Source organism: Nuphar pumila, chromosome 8 (assembly GCF_984573655.1).
Source record: "Nuphar pumila chromosome 8, dmNupPumi1.hap1.1, whole genome shotgun sequence".
NCBI classification, from domain to species: Eukaryota; Viridiplantae; Streptophyta; class Magnoliopsida; order Nymphaeales; family Nymphaeaceae; genus Nuphar; species Nuphar pumila.
The window spans coordinates 125,210,442-125,224,017 of record NC_143256.1 but is presented as its reverse complement, the minus strand read 5'-3'; positions in this window follow the sequence as shown (position 1 = coordinate 125,224,017).

Sequence of the window (13,576 nt, the reverse complement as noted above, 5' to 3'; positions counted from 1 at the left end):
CAATGGGGTTTAATCGGGTGCCTTCATCTCAGCACCTTCCCAACAACCCTCACTGGCGACGCTCGAAAATGGACCCAAGTTGATGTACATGATGGATTGGTCATAAAGAAGAAATTCCAATATCTTTAGGCATATTGTGGGCCTAAACTAAAAATCGAAAGGTTGGGTCAAATATCAACTTGGCAACTATTTATACAGAATTATCAAATCTTAAGAAGTTCTATTAAAAGGCCGATCCAATGTTGTCAGTATCGTCCCTGTATCGGTTGGTTAACGATTCAGGTGATCAATGATTCAATGATACTGATACTCAAGTGAATCCGTTCTGAATCGGCCAAAAAACAATAAAAAAAAAATTTGTATCAATCAGAACGAGACACATGTTAAAACCATTAAAATAATATTAAAAATAATTTTAAGTAGTTTTTATATTTTATAAAAAGTAACCGGTTCAAGGGTGAAGCATATCGAATTTTCTACCGATAAGCATCGATACCGATACGATTGAGCCGACCCCATGTAGATGGGACAAGACATATTCACTATAATGATATCCGCGGCGACCGTAAAGATGATAATGACAATGACAATGACAATGATAATGAAGAAGATAATAATAATTGCGTTACTGATGGTGAAGGATTAACTTTCAATTACGTGAGTCATTTATAAATATATCCGGGACTAGTGAAAACAAAGCAACAATAATCGTCTCTGCTTGTTTGGTAAGCGCGTTTAGCGCACGTCACCTTGTATTGGGATGTTGCAAGTTCAAAACCCAATCGTATGTTGTGTACTTTAGGAAATCTTTCTAAAAAAGTTTAGGGATATTTTTGTCATTTAGGAAAAATAGAATGTCAAAACAGGCCATCTACTTTAGAAAGCTTGTGAAACTGGGTCCCACCACTTGTGGGTTTTTTTTTTTTTTTTGCTTTTCCTTGGTCAAAAGCCCATATTCGTCCATCTCGAAGGGGAGCATAACTTTTTTTGTAATTTCATTTTTAGTCAAAGTCAATGCTAGAAAATTAAGTGGCTGGGACTTGCGTGGGGGATAGGGTTTGCACGTGCGGCATCAGTGGCGCTCGTGCGTCTTCGTTTACGTGTCTCGTACAGGACTGTCAATCGCGGGCCCCACGTTTAGGAAGCGTGACGACAGAATCTACAAACCCTAGATGGGGGGGGAGGGCGTGCCTCTTTCTGCAAATTTTTGTGGGACCCACTTTATGATACAAGACAATGGCGATCTGCCACGTCCTCACATGGGTCCCATACTGTCAGACCGTCCGGAGCTTGACCGGGAAATGGTGTGTGTGTGTGTGTGTGGGGCCAAAGCCAAATGAGGAGGCGGTCAAAGAGGGGATTCGAACGATTTTATCTTTTGACTCTTGAGATGACGAATTTACCCATCGCTGCTTGGTTTGTTATTTAGGTTAGGACGGCTTTGATTAGTTTGAACCAATGTTATCAGTATCGGTGCGTATGAGCCTGTCGTATCGGTAGAAAATCGATACGCTGCAAGCCAGAATCGGCTATTTCTTAATAAATATAAAAAATACCAAAAAATAATTGTTTAATATTATTTTAATGATTTTAACAGGTGACAACCTAACAATTTTTTTATTATTTTTGGGCTGATGCAAAATGATTCACTTGCCGATACAACTAAACCAATGGCCAAACGGTTCAGGGCCGATACTGGTACTGACAACATTGGTTTGGACCGTGGGATTTTGTTCATCAACTTGGGTCAGTCAACCACGTGTCCTTTTGAAGGTGATTTTGGACACGGGATCGTGTCAAATGAGAAGAGTTAAAAGACTAAGGTGAATCTTTAGAAGAGCCTACACATAGCCAAGCTCATTATAGCCACACACCAAAAGTGTCATAGTTAGGCTGAGTCTATTCAAGTCACCCAACCATGGTCCACTAAAGATTCACTGCACGTGAGAAATTGCCTAAAAGTTTAAAAAAGCAATTTCTCGTGAGATTTATGAAAAAAACATAAATACCATGATTTAAATGAGATATTTATATTTTAAATGGCTATTTATCCTGCAAAAGCCATGTATTTTTATTTTTAAATAATTTTTATTAATATTTTCTTATAAAAAAAATTTTATTGCCGAGATTTTGCTGAAAAAGTGCCAGATTTAATTATGAAATTTTCTCAAATTCTAGCGAGTTTTGAAAAACGAGATTTTGCCGTTTTTAACGTTTGTCACTATGATTCACTGTGGCTAAATAGTCATGGTCAAAATTTATGGAAACTTTTTGTCTTTTACAGAAAGAGTAGCTTAGGCTTCATGCATGGGGTCGTCTTTTTCATTAGGGTAATTTATATAGATGGTAAATTTACATTTAACCGCATTAGTTTTCAAATATTTTAATATAAAAGCCTACCTTTTAAGAAAATGGCTAGATGTCTGCTTTGATCTACATTTTAAATCACCTAACTCTAGTTAGCTCTTTAAAATGACGCTTTTAAACTTTTTACTTCTTTAAATTATATCATGATTGTAGATATCCTTATTTTTGTAACTGCAGTTAAGGGCAAATAAATAATTTTACAAAGGAAAAAAGTCACAGTTACAAATCTTAATTATTAATGGGTTTTTTTTTTGGCAATAGAAAATCTCATAATTTTTTATTTTTCTTGGTAAAATATTGTTATATTTAAATGTATAAATATATAAGAAAACCCATAAAATAAAAAAAATATAACATCATGTTAATAACATGATAATATCACAATAAACACGTGATATATTAAAAATAAGCAATATTTTGTGAATATCGCATTCTTTTAGCGACTATATATGGTTTATGAAAATCTAACAACAAATCGTGAGATTTTCAAAATGCCCGATATTTGTTTCTATGGTAAAATGTAACACAAGCGTCCAACCAAACAATTTTTTAAAAAGTCAGGTGCTTTCGTTTTTTTTTAGTACTGGCAACATCTTCGATGATGCAGCGCGTAGCATGACACTACTGCAGGTTAGGTTCAGTAGTAGAGAGCTGCAAGAATGGAAGAAGCTGATCTTAGAAAATCGTGGGAGCAGAGCTATTCATTTTGCTGTGCATGCTTGACAAGCTCGGGTTTTAAGGGTACGCTCTGTTCTTTCCCACAGAATCGTTTTCTCAGAGAAACCTGAGAAAGAGATTCTAAAAGCCTGCCCAACATGAGATTTCAGTCAGCCTATGATTTCGAATCATTCTGATTCGAAATCACGGCAACCCGTGAGATTTTACGGGTTGCCCTGGGGAATGGAATCAGAATGATTGAAATCCCATGAGAGTTGAGGCACCCCAACGTGCCCTAAGTTTTTTTAGGGACATAAGAATGACTGCTCGTGGTTCCTGTGTATCTGTAAATTAAAAAAAGTATATATAATATTATTTGTCTTTCTTATAAAATTAAACCCATAACAAATTAAGTTCCTATATGTAAATTGCACCTTTTGTTGAGAAGAGAACATCTTTTTCCCACCTGTTCATGTGCTGTCATTTCTGTTCCTTTCCTTTTTGTCTTGTCATCAATTGATGCAAAAAGCATGATTTGCTAGAGTGCCAGCCTCATTGTGTCCCAAAAGCCACACCTAGCTTGGGTACAATCGCAGTAATACAGTCCAATGAAGTACTTCAGTTGGTTAGGTCTACAATAGCTGTTGTGTAAAGAGTAGGTGTGGTCAGAATCTAGGGTCTTTTCCATCTTTGATGGGGAATGAACTGCACTTTGCAAGGTAAATTTGTTCAAATTGTTCCTTTTGTGGAAATTTTCTCTATTTAATCTTACTCTGGCAAAAAAAATCGCAGATTTTTTTTTTTGGATTTTCAAGGTGTTTCCATTACCCTTTAAATATAAAATTACTAGAAAAGTTGGGTTTAATACAGGACAGCATTTAAATTTTAAATACCTGATATGAACACAAAATAACTATATATGGTAAACTTGCATTTTTAATGGCATGGAACATACCTTTCAGTGCAACCAAACCCTTTCCCCACCCCACTTCCCTCCCAAGGAAACACTTGCGCACACACGTACACTATAAAATGTTTGGAACTAATGAATGTACGAAACTATTGAGCTAGGAATCATAGTTACGAGCTGTATCAGCTCAATCTAACCATATAGATGTATTCAACATGGTTTGTTTGCCTGGTGAATCGTGTTTTTCTAACGTGAAAACATTTTTTTTTTTAAGTTGTGAAGTTTTGATAGATTGTGGGCTGTTGATTTTTTGAATCGCTTCAAAACCCAGCTTACATGTCACAATCATGTGATTCAAAACTTATTTCCTGCTAAATATCAATATAAAATACATCTGCAACGTTTGATCTACAAGAAATTGGAAAGTTTTTATAATGATTTCAATAGTTTCATGCATTCATTAGTGTCAGATATTTACCATAAATATATATAAAAAAATATATATATATATATAGATGAGAGAGACAGAGAGAGGATTGCATACTATAATATGTCCAAGTGATTTACATTTAAAAGCAGCCTAGAGCTTGGAGACTGGTTGTCGCAGTCTGTTTGAAACTGACATGCTTCAAATCAAATAACTTTCAGAGGACAATGTCAGTGTTTTGTGGACCTTTAATTTGAAGCGTTCTGCTTGTTCTACTCTTACATCCAAATCATATTCTTGTAATCGATTTAGAACCATAACAATCTCGTCAATGTAATTGATATATGGCTCTTGGAAAATTTATAATAAAGTAAAAGTAAAGCGTTTGGTATATTTATTAAAATAAAATATCATTTCCACAGAAAAATGGGATAATGTGACTGTCCTTATCTTATTGTCACCTCATATACTTCATGCTTTAGTCATTTGAGGATATCATGGTCATGTGTCATATTTTAACTGAGATTTAACCTGAGTTTATGGTTAATGATAAGAGTAGGTCTCGATGGGGTAGTTTTTAGACAAACAGAAGCCCATATCAGTAGGGCTGGTAAATGAGCTGAGCTTGGGCTGTTCAGGCTCGGCTCATTAAGGGTACACCCTTGCTTAGGCTTGGCTCATGAACTCATAAGGAGCCGGCTTGTTCTCTAAAAAAATTGTTTTTCAAAGCTTGCTAATATATAATACATATAATATTCATATAATATGTAAAATTAGCCTATACAAGCCAAGGCGAGTGGAGCCTGCCATGTTCGTGCTCTGCTCATTTACTTAAATGAGCTGGCTCATATTTTGTCTTGCCAAGCTCAATTTCTAACCAGAGCTGAGCACGAGCCAAACGGCGAGCTGCTTATTTAGTTTCCCAGCCCTACATGTAAGGAAATTCAGAAACACAAGGCTCTTTTTTGGTATTAGGGCCTAAAGGTTGCCCCTAAATAGAATTTTCCTTAAGTTATACGGAGGATTACAGCTTCAACTTTCAAGCCAAAATCACCATTTCACCTTTCTCTAATTCATCATCATTCAAATCCATGTTTAAAAGCATGCCTATGGGTCATAATGATCATAAATTATGTGCTTGAATGGACCCAATTAACTAAAAAAATAGGATAAGCTGGGATATTGTGTTAGTCTCATCATATCTTCTTTATCTGGATAAGTAGGTGCACCCGAACATGAAAAAAAGGGGGGGGGGGGGGGGGAATCAGCAACAAATTCACTATATCACGAATATACCTATTGCCCTTTTTTGTGTTATTAAGGAAACACCTACTTTTTTGTACCCAACACACCTTAGAGTGAAGTCTCAGCAGAACTCACAAAAGCTACAGCTCTGTTTGAGAGCCAATCCTGAATATCTCAATTTCAAGATTTAGGAGCCTTCATATTAGACCAATGTTGTCAGTATCCGTGGGTATCGGCCGATACGTATCATATCGGCAGAAGGTCGACACACGCTTCATTCCAGAATCGGCTATTTTTTAATAAATATAAAAAACGCTTAAAATTATTTTTTAATATTATTTTAATGGCTTAACACATGTCATGTTCTGATTGACCGGTCATGTTTTTTAATTAATTTTTGACCGATTCACTCGAGTATCGATATCGGCCAATTCACCCTGAATCGTTGGCCAGGGCCTATACCGATACTGACAACATTGTATTGGACAACTGGCAGGAGTTGACATCGCTTTGCCAACTACTATTTCCCAAACAAACAAAGTAAACTAAAAGAAAGTTGAGAAGGGAGATGACAAGGGCGTTGCACGTTGGAGTTGCCAACTATAACCAATGGAGGTCGTAGTTGGATTTGGAAGATGGAAAAGATTCGAGGGCGCCAAATCTTATCAGATCTCCTCAGATTTGCCATATCCGTGCTCCCAAACAGTGGCTGGTGTTGGGGATTCTATGAATCCCATCTGACGTCCACCAATCATAGGCCCTAACCAGAGCTAAGTGATAGCCAAGCATGAGAAAGATTTAGCCCACAAGAGCCAAACTCAAGTAAATGTCCTAGGTTCATAAAGTGTTTGCCAATTGTCTTTTTCAGCCAACTTTGGCATATGGCTGGATAAACTCCAACACGGGTTTTGATTTTAACCTCCATCCTGTTTCATGTCCTTCATCCCTGGTTCAAACGGGGCGAGACGGGGCGGAACCCATTTCCCCTCATCCACTGCCATATCTAAAGAAGGATGGGGGATGGGGGGCAGTGGGGATGGAGGACGGGGCAGGAGAAAGCATAAGTCCATCCCAGAGCCGTACTTGTGTTTTATGGGGCCTGAGGCGGAGGGAAAAAATGGGCCCCCTATTAATAGTAGGAGTTCGGGGGCAGCGCCTCCGAATTTTTTTTAAAGAATCAAAATAACAATAAAATTTGCATTCACATTAAATAAATATAATATTTCAAATATTTATATTATATTAAATAAAATAGGGGAGCTCGGGCCTTAAAAATGGGCCCCTAAAATTTTTTTGGGCCCAGGGGCCCTGAGGCCCAAGCCTCATTGGCCTCTTTACAGGTCCGGCTCTGGTCCATCCCCACCTCCATCCCCGCACAGGTTTTGATTTTAACCTCCATCTCTGGTCTAAACGGGGCGAGGCAGGGCGGGGCAGGGCCCCGTTCCCCCCCCCCCCAGTCCACTGCCATCCCTATACTCAAATCTGGCTTGAGTCTGGTTCTACTTGGGTCTAACCAAACCAGAACCATTAACTGTCCCTACTTACAAGTATAAAAATGATGACAAGAATAATATTCGGGTTGACCCGAACCCAACCACAAGCAACATGCAAATCAGGTTTGACCTATGGTTTTTGCTAGATATCCAATCTAACCATGACAGCTTATCCAGGTGTTCTCTTATGTAAAGAAGGCTCTAAAACTCTTAGACAAAGTGTGAATACATCCTAGATAGTGTTACAAGTTCAGTTTTCAGACTGACTTGCATTTGAGTGATGTAATGGCCCAAATGGACCCTGCCCTGTTTAAGTATGTTTTGTAATTATGCCTTTTCAATATGTATGCTCCCAACCACAGTTTGAACCGATGGCGCCAAATATAGATTTGCTGGTAGTCTTACATTGGACAAGGGTAAAAGTAGGCTAATTTAAGACTCGACTCGCTTGAACCCGAGCAAGTTTGCAGCCCAACCCATTGACCCTTATGGGCCTACAATTTTAAGACACCTTGACCTTGAAGCATACACGAATAAACCTGATTAAAAAGCAGGTTTATTAATGACTCTATCCGGTTTACATCCCAAACTGTTAACCCATACTGGTTTATGATTTTTAGTGATAATCAAACTCAAAACTAGACCTGAACCAACTTTGTCTAGGCCTAATTTTCATTTTTCAGACCCGATTCAAAAACAGGTTTAACAAGACTCAATCCAATCCCCAACCCAACCAAATTACACCCTTAGTTGGTGTGATCAGGCACTATATCCTCATGCTTGGTCCTATGCAGTAGTACCTCTTTCATAGTAATGGAGTTATAGAAAGGAGCTTGGGACAGCATGTTTACATCTTATCCTTTAAAGGAGAAAAACTGTCTTTGTAGTCTCTCATCTAGCTTGGCACACACACACACACACACACACACACACATATATATATATATATATATATGAGAAGTAATGTGTGAACCACGATCTTCATAGATTTTTTGTTTTTTTTTCTTGAATCTAACCATATAGATAGATGTGATCTACATGTTTGGTTTTATAAGAACTCACTCTTGAATCATCTGATTTTGATGCATAAATGAGATTTTTTTAAGGCTTTATAATCAATGGCTCATAATCTTCATAAATATTCAAGCATTCAAAAATCACATTTTTTTCATCTAAAATGCAGGAACCAATCGTTGATTCCTAGCAAATTCACCATGCCAAGCACGTACACATGGTTGGATTTGCAAAAAAAAAAATATTGAAAATGCTCATATTTCTAGTTCTCATATTCTAGTGATTATATATATATATAAAGAGAGAGAGAGAGCATATCAACAAGGCAAAATAATGCATTTATGGGTACATAAAATGTTTTTTTCACATCATTTGACTTTCAGCGTGGCTTTTTATCATCTAACCACATGTTTTTGTATCCTTACCCGCTTCACACGTTTTTTGTTTAGGCATTATGATGCTTCCATATATTCTTCTCCAAATTGCCTATTTATTCTACCCAATAATTGTGATGAGAATATTTTTCGATTTTGCTTTATGTCAATTCATACAGCTAATAAACAGACAAATAAGAATGTCCCAGGTTCTAATCAAATCCTTCAACCGTTATCTCAAACTCAATGTTATATTTTCATTTTGTTCACTTATTTTTATAGTCTTTGAAAGCACTTCTTCATTCCATAATTTTTTATGAGAGGGGGATGGTCCACCCACTACACCTTCAAAAACTGTATGATGGATGTTTTTTGGCAAAATCGAACCATATGGACTATAGTTAAAATGGTATGAATTAACTCGGACTCTTGAGTTTTTTTCTTTGTGCGTGAGTGAGAGCCCTTCTACTTTTTCTATCAAAGTGACAATATATTGAAAGCTTAAAATTTCTTGTTTGTTCAAAGACAACTTTCAAAATTGGTGTATCTAAATGAAGGCTATGTTGAGCTCTCAAAGAGTATTGAGAGGGAGTCAATGATGAGTCACATATCACTCACTCATAATTTACCCTTAACCTAATATATGAAACATTATAAGCAATGTATCTAAATCTTTGAGGTTGAGTTTTTTTTCTTGTCCAAATTGACCCAACTTAAACTTATCTTTCAACCAAAACTTGTAAAACCAAGATAAGATTTTGCAAAAGTCATAATTGTATGCAACACGAAAATGGCATTACATGAACATAATTATAACCATATTAGAATATCGATAGATTTCAACAAAAGTTATTTAAGGTTATATAAAATATCTAACCATTATTAGTGATTTATTAAATTGAAATTTCATAGCTAGAAATATAGCTCATAAAAAAAAGGCTAAAAGTTGTTATTTGTGCATGAAAAGTGCATAGAAAGGCCTTCCAACTCTATATATACTTATAGGCTATATATCAAATAAATTAATGTTTTTGAATGCTTATCTTTGTCTTTTCTTTGTGTGTGAGTAAGAGCCCCTCTAATTTCTTTTTTAAATTATACCTAATAATTCTAATAAAAAACAGATTTTTTATTGAAAGAAATAAAAAATTAAGGTGCCAATATTCTAATGAAGCTATGTAGAGTTTGAAACATGTGTAACCACATTGCATAAAAACAATGTGCTGCAGCACATGACCACTACCCACCATACAAATGTGATCTATGTACTTGATTTTATAGGGATCAGCTCTTGAAGCATTCGACACATCAGTGGGTTTTTATAAGGTTCAAAAACTCAACAGTCCAAAAATTTTTAGGCTCCAAATATCATTTTTCATCAAAAATATATTTCCATGCCCAAGAACTGCCAAAAAAATACCAAAAAAACAGAAAAACCCATTTAGCACGTATCACACCTAACGTATTTCTCTCTATATACATGTGCGTGTTGAAAGTGTTATAATGAACAACCATTCGTGCATAAAAAAAGATAAAGTACAATGTTATTGCACACTTTTAGTGTGCCGCTGCACCTTATCACTCTCCATCTTGGAGATAGGGTCCGTTAGTTGTGGGCCTCAAGAAATGATTGAGGGCGAACAGGTGCAGTGGCACACTTTTTAGTATAATCGCATTGCACCTGATCGTCCCTCTTCATGCATTGTAATATCATGCACAAGTGGTTTTAAGACAAAATATGCCCTCTAAAAGTGACATTCTCTTAGCTTTTATATTGGCTTTTTGGTCAATGTTCTCCTAATTAATTTAACACATAATGACCAGTTTATCCTTCCTTAAAAAATGCTCTATAAGGACTCCCATTGGCTGCCCATCGAAACCTGCTAGAAATCAAGCCTCCAATGCTGTCAATCTCTAACATGTTCTCCTTATCTATTTCATCTTTTCTGGGTCATAAAGAAGGCAAAAATGGAATGTTGAATTGAAAATGATGGTGGAAATCCCACTCTTAGTTTCTTCTTATATATCCATGAAGAAAATATGCATTAAAAGCTTTGCCTTCATCTATTTCATTCACAAGCAACAACAAAAGACCAATTTCTATTTAGTGAATGTGGAATAAAAAATGAAATGGCAATGAGGTCTATAAAGTGTCGCTTAGGTGGCTTTTCATCTTCTTGAAATAACATGCTCTTTACTCCCATGCGAGGCTTATGGGTTTGAGAGAGAGAGAGAGGATAATGTTGACCATGAATTAAAGTTGAGGTTCAGTGATTTTCGGTGGATAGAAGAACATGCAAGTGGTGGATGAATGGTAGAGAAAACATGAAAGGGTTTGTGGGGGTTCCCAAGAAAATAGAATGGCTAGGGAAATAAAAAAAAAAAACCAATGTAAAAGTTAAGAAAATGCCATTTTTAAGAGGCATATGTCGTCTTAAAACCACTCGAGAATGATATTACAATGCACGAATGGTTGTGCACTATAACACTTATATTCCGGAGTTTTTTTGCAGTTCGGAAGCCATAAATGTATTGGGCATGGTTGATTTACGAGAATCCACACGGGGATCATGTGTTTTCAATGAACAAAATGATATTTGGAGCCTCAAAATTTACAAAGATTTTAGACTTGATTTTTCGAACCTTATAAAAACTCACCCGTGTCGGAATTGAACACTTCAAGAGCTGATCCCTATAAGATCAATTACATAGATCACATCTTTTACGGTTAAAATTTAAAAATGAAATGAAAAAAACCTGAAAAACCCATCAAGCGCATATCCCAAGCACCTAATGTTGAAGCACCCAGACTCTACTCATATATATTTTGCCGGCGGATTATATGTGCACCCCGTGAACACGCACTGTAGCTACAATGCGTGTGTTCCGGGTCCGGACTGAGCGTTGCATGGTGCTCAGTCGGGTGTAGGGGCTGCCGTACACCGCTGTACATCAGCCTGCGGGATGTACCCCCCCTACACCCGACTGAGTGCCACACGCGCTCAGTCGGGACCCCGGAACAACTGTAGCTACAGTGCATGTTCCGGGGTTGCACACCCAACACCCATATTTTCAACCCTTCTCTGTCTTTTTGAACCATTTGTTTTTTTTTAACCACCAACCCTTCTCTGTCAACCCACACAGCGACACGATCATTTCACAGTTTTTGTCTTCATTTGCTTATTCAGATTATATGGCACCTACACTCCTTATTGAGCTGAGTTTTGTAACATTTTCAGCAAAAAAAGAATATACATTGCGTAATTTGATTTTTTTTTTTTGACAGAAAGCCAAATATGATAATAAGTGGACTGAACTCATATTTATTGGACTATGGAAAGTAACCATTATAGACCACGCGAGGGTTACACTGATGAGCTTATTTGCCTGTGGGAAGCTTCAATTGGTCTATTTTGTTATAGAACAGAACCTGAAACTATTTTGGTATTCCATAGAATAATTTGGATTTTTTTTTTACGGAAAGCTAAATATGATATTAAGTGGACTAAACTCATATTTATTAGACTATGGAATGTAACCATTATAGGCCACACAAGGGTTACAATGATGAGCTGATTTGCCTATGGGAAGCTTCAATTGGTCTATTTTTGCTATAGAACATAACCTAAAACTATTTTGGTATTCCATAGAATGTCAAACAGAATATTACCAAACTGTTCCTCTCTCAAAGCAGCTTTACAGATCATGTTTAGTTTCAAGCTACTAGAATAAAATATACCTCATTGGACATGTACACCAGAATCCTTCATCTCACTGTACATCTATGATTTGCAGAAGTTGAAGATCAATATTACATGTGTGAGCAAGTAGTGGACTTTCCAAGTGTTTTATTTTGCAGTTGAAGCTTGCAATATAAATCGGTTTACATTCTACTATAAAAAAAAATAAAATAAAACTCAACAGTTCAACACTTGAACCCAGCTGTAATACTTTTCTCAAGCTACATCCTGCAGAAAGTGAAATGAAAGAACTAATATGAGACACAAAAGCAACACACAGACAACGAGAGAGAAGTTAATTTCTAGAAGTTCATCAGTGGTGGGTTTCTTTCTTCCCCAGCAGCGAGCAATACAAGAGATACCTCTGCAGCGGAGGCTCTAACAAGCCTTTCTTCCGAGGCTGTGAGAGAAGCAAAGAGGAGCATGGGGGAGGGAGAGTAGCAGGAGAAAGGCAGTTCCATCTTCCTCGACAGTGAGCAACACAGGGTTGACCTTGGCAGCGGCGAGGTCCAATTAATGCTGCTCTCTTCCTTTGCAGCAAAGAGCTTCGGCGGTGCTTCCTTCTTCGGCAGTAAATGATCTCGGTCCATATACTCCGGCGGTGCTACCAAGTGATGAAGGTGATGTTATTCCAACCTTGTGAAAAATGGATTTTAGAAAAGAGATTTCAATCCTAGAGGCACGTTCTTAAGATCGCTATTTTTAGAACTGCAATCGCCCCACTCCGGAAATTCCGAAGATGCGAAAAAGGGTTTTGTTACGACTGAGTTCCAAAGATACAATTAGGCTTGAACCTCAAGAGAGTCACTGCTTCGCAAGAACAGATGACCTCTCCCACACATGAACTCTGCAAGCCAAACCGAGAAGAAAGAAAGGAGAAAACTGGAGAGTCAGAAATTCTGATGATCTTCAAAAGACGAAAATAGAAGATATTTATAGACTTTTAGAGAGGCCAAAACATTTTGCGATAAATGAGATTAATAGCCATAAATCTGACAGTTTGAAAATAGGACGAAAAGGTACTTGACTGGTCACCCACCTTTGACTGCCAATCAAAGGCCTACAAAACCGTTCAACAGTCACAAAGCGCCTTAAACTCAATATAAATGTTATTAAAACCTTTCAAAGGGCCAGATATCTCAAAACCGAAAAATCAAAACAGACATTTGCGCCTCATATGCACTTCGCACTGCTGCTAGCGTGCGAAGTGCGCCAACAAAATGCCACATTGTGCCTCAAGCGTCCTTGCGCACACACGCGCGTGCGCGCGAACGGTGTGTCCGTTGCTGCACAATGCGCAGCAACGTCCACAAGTCACCCAAAGACACAAGGCTTACCAAAGTAAAGAA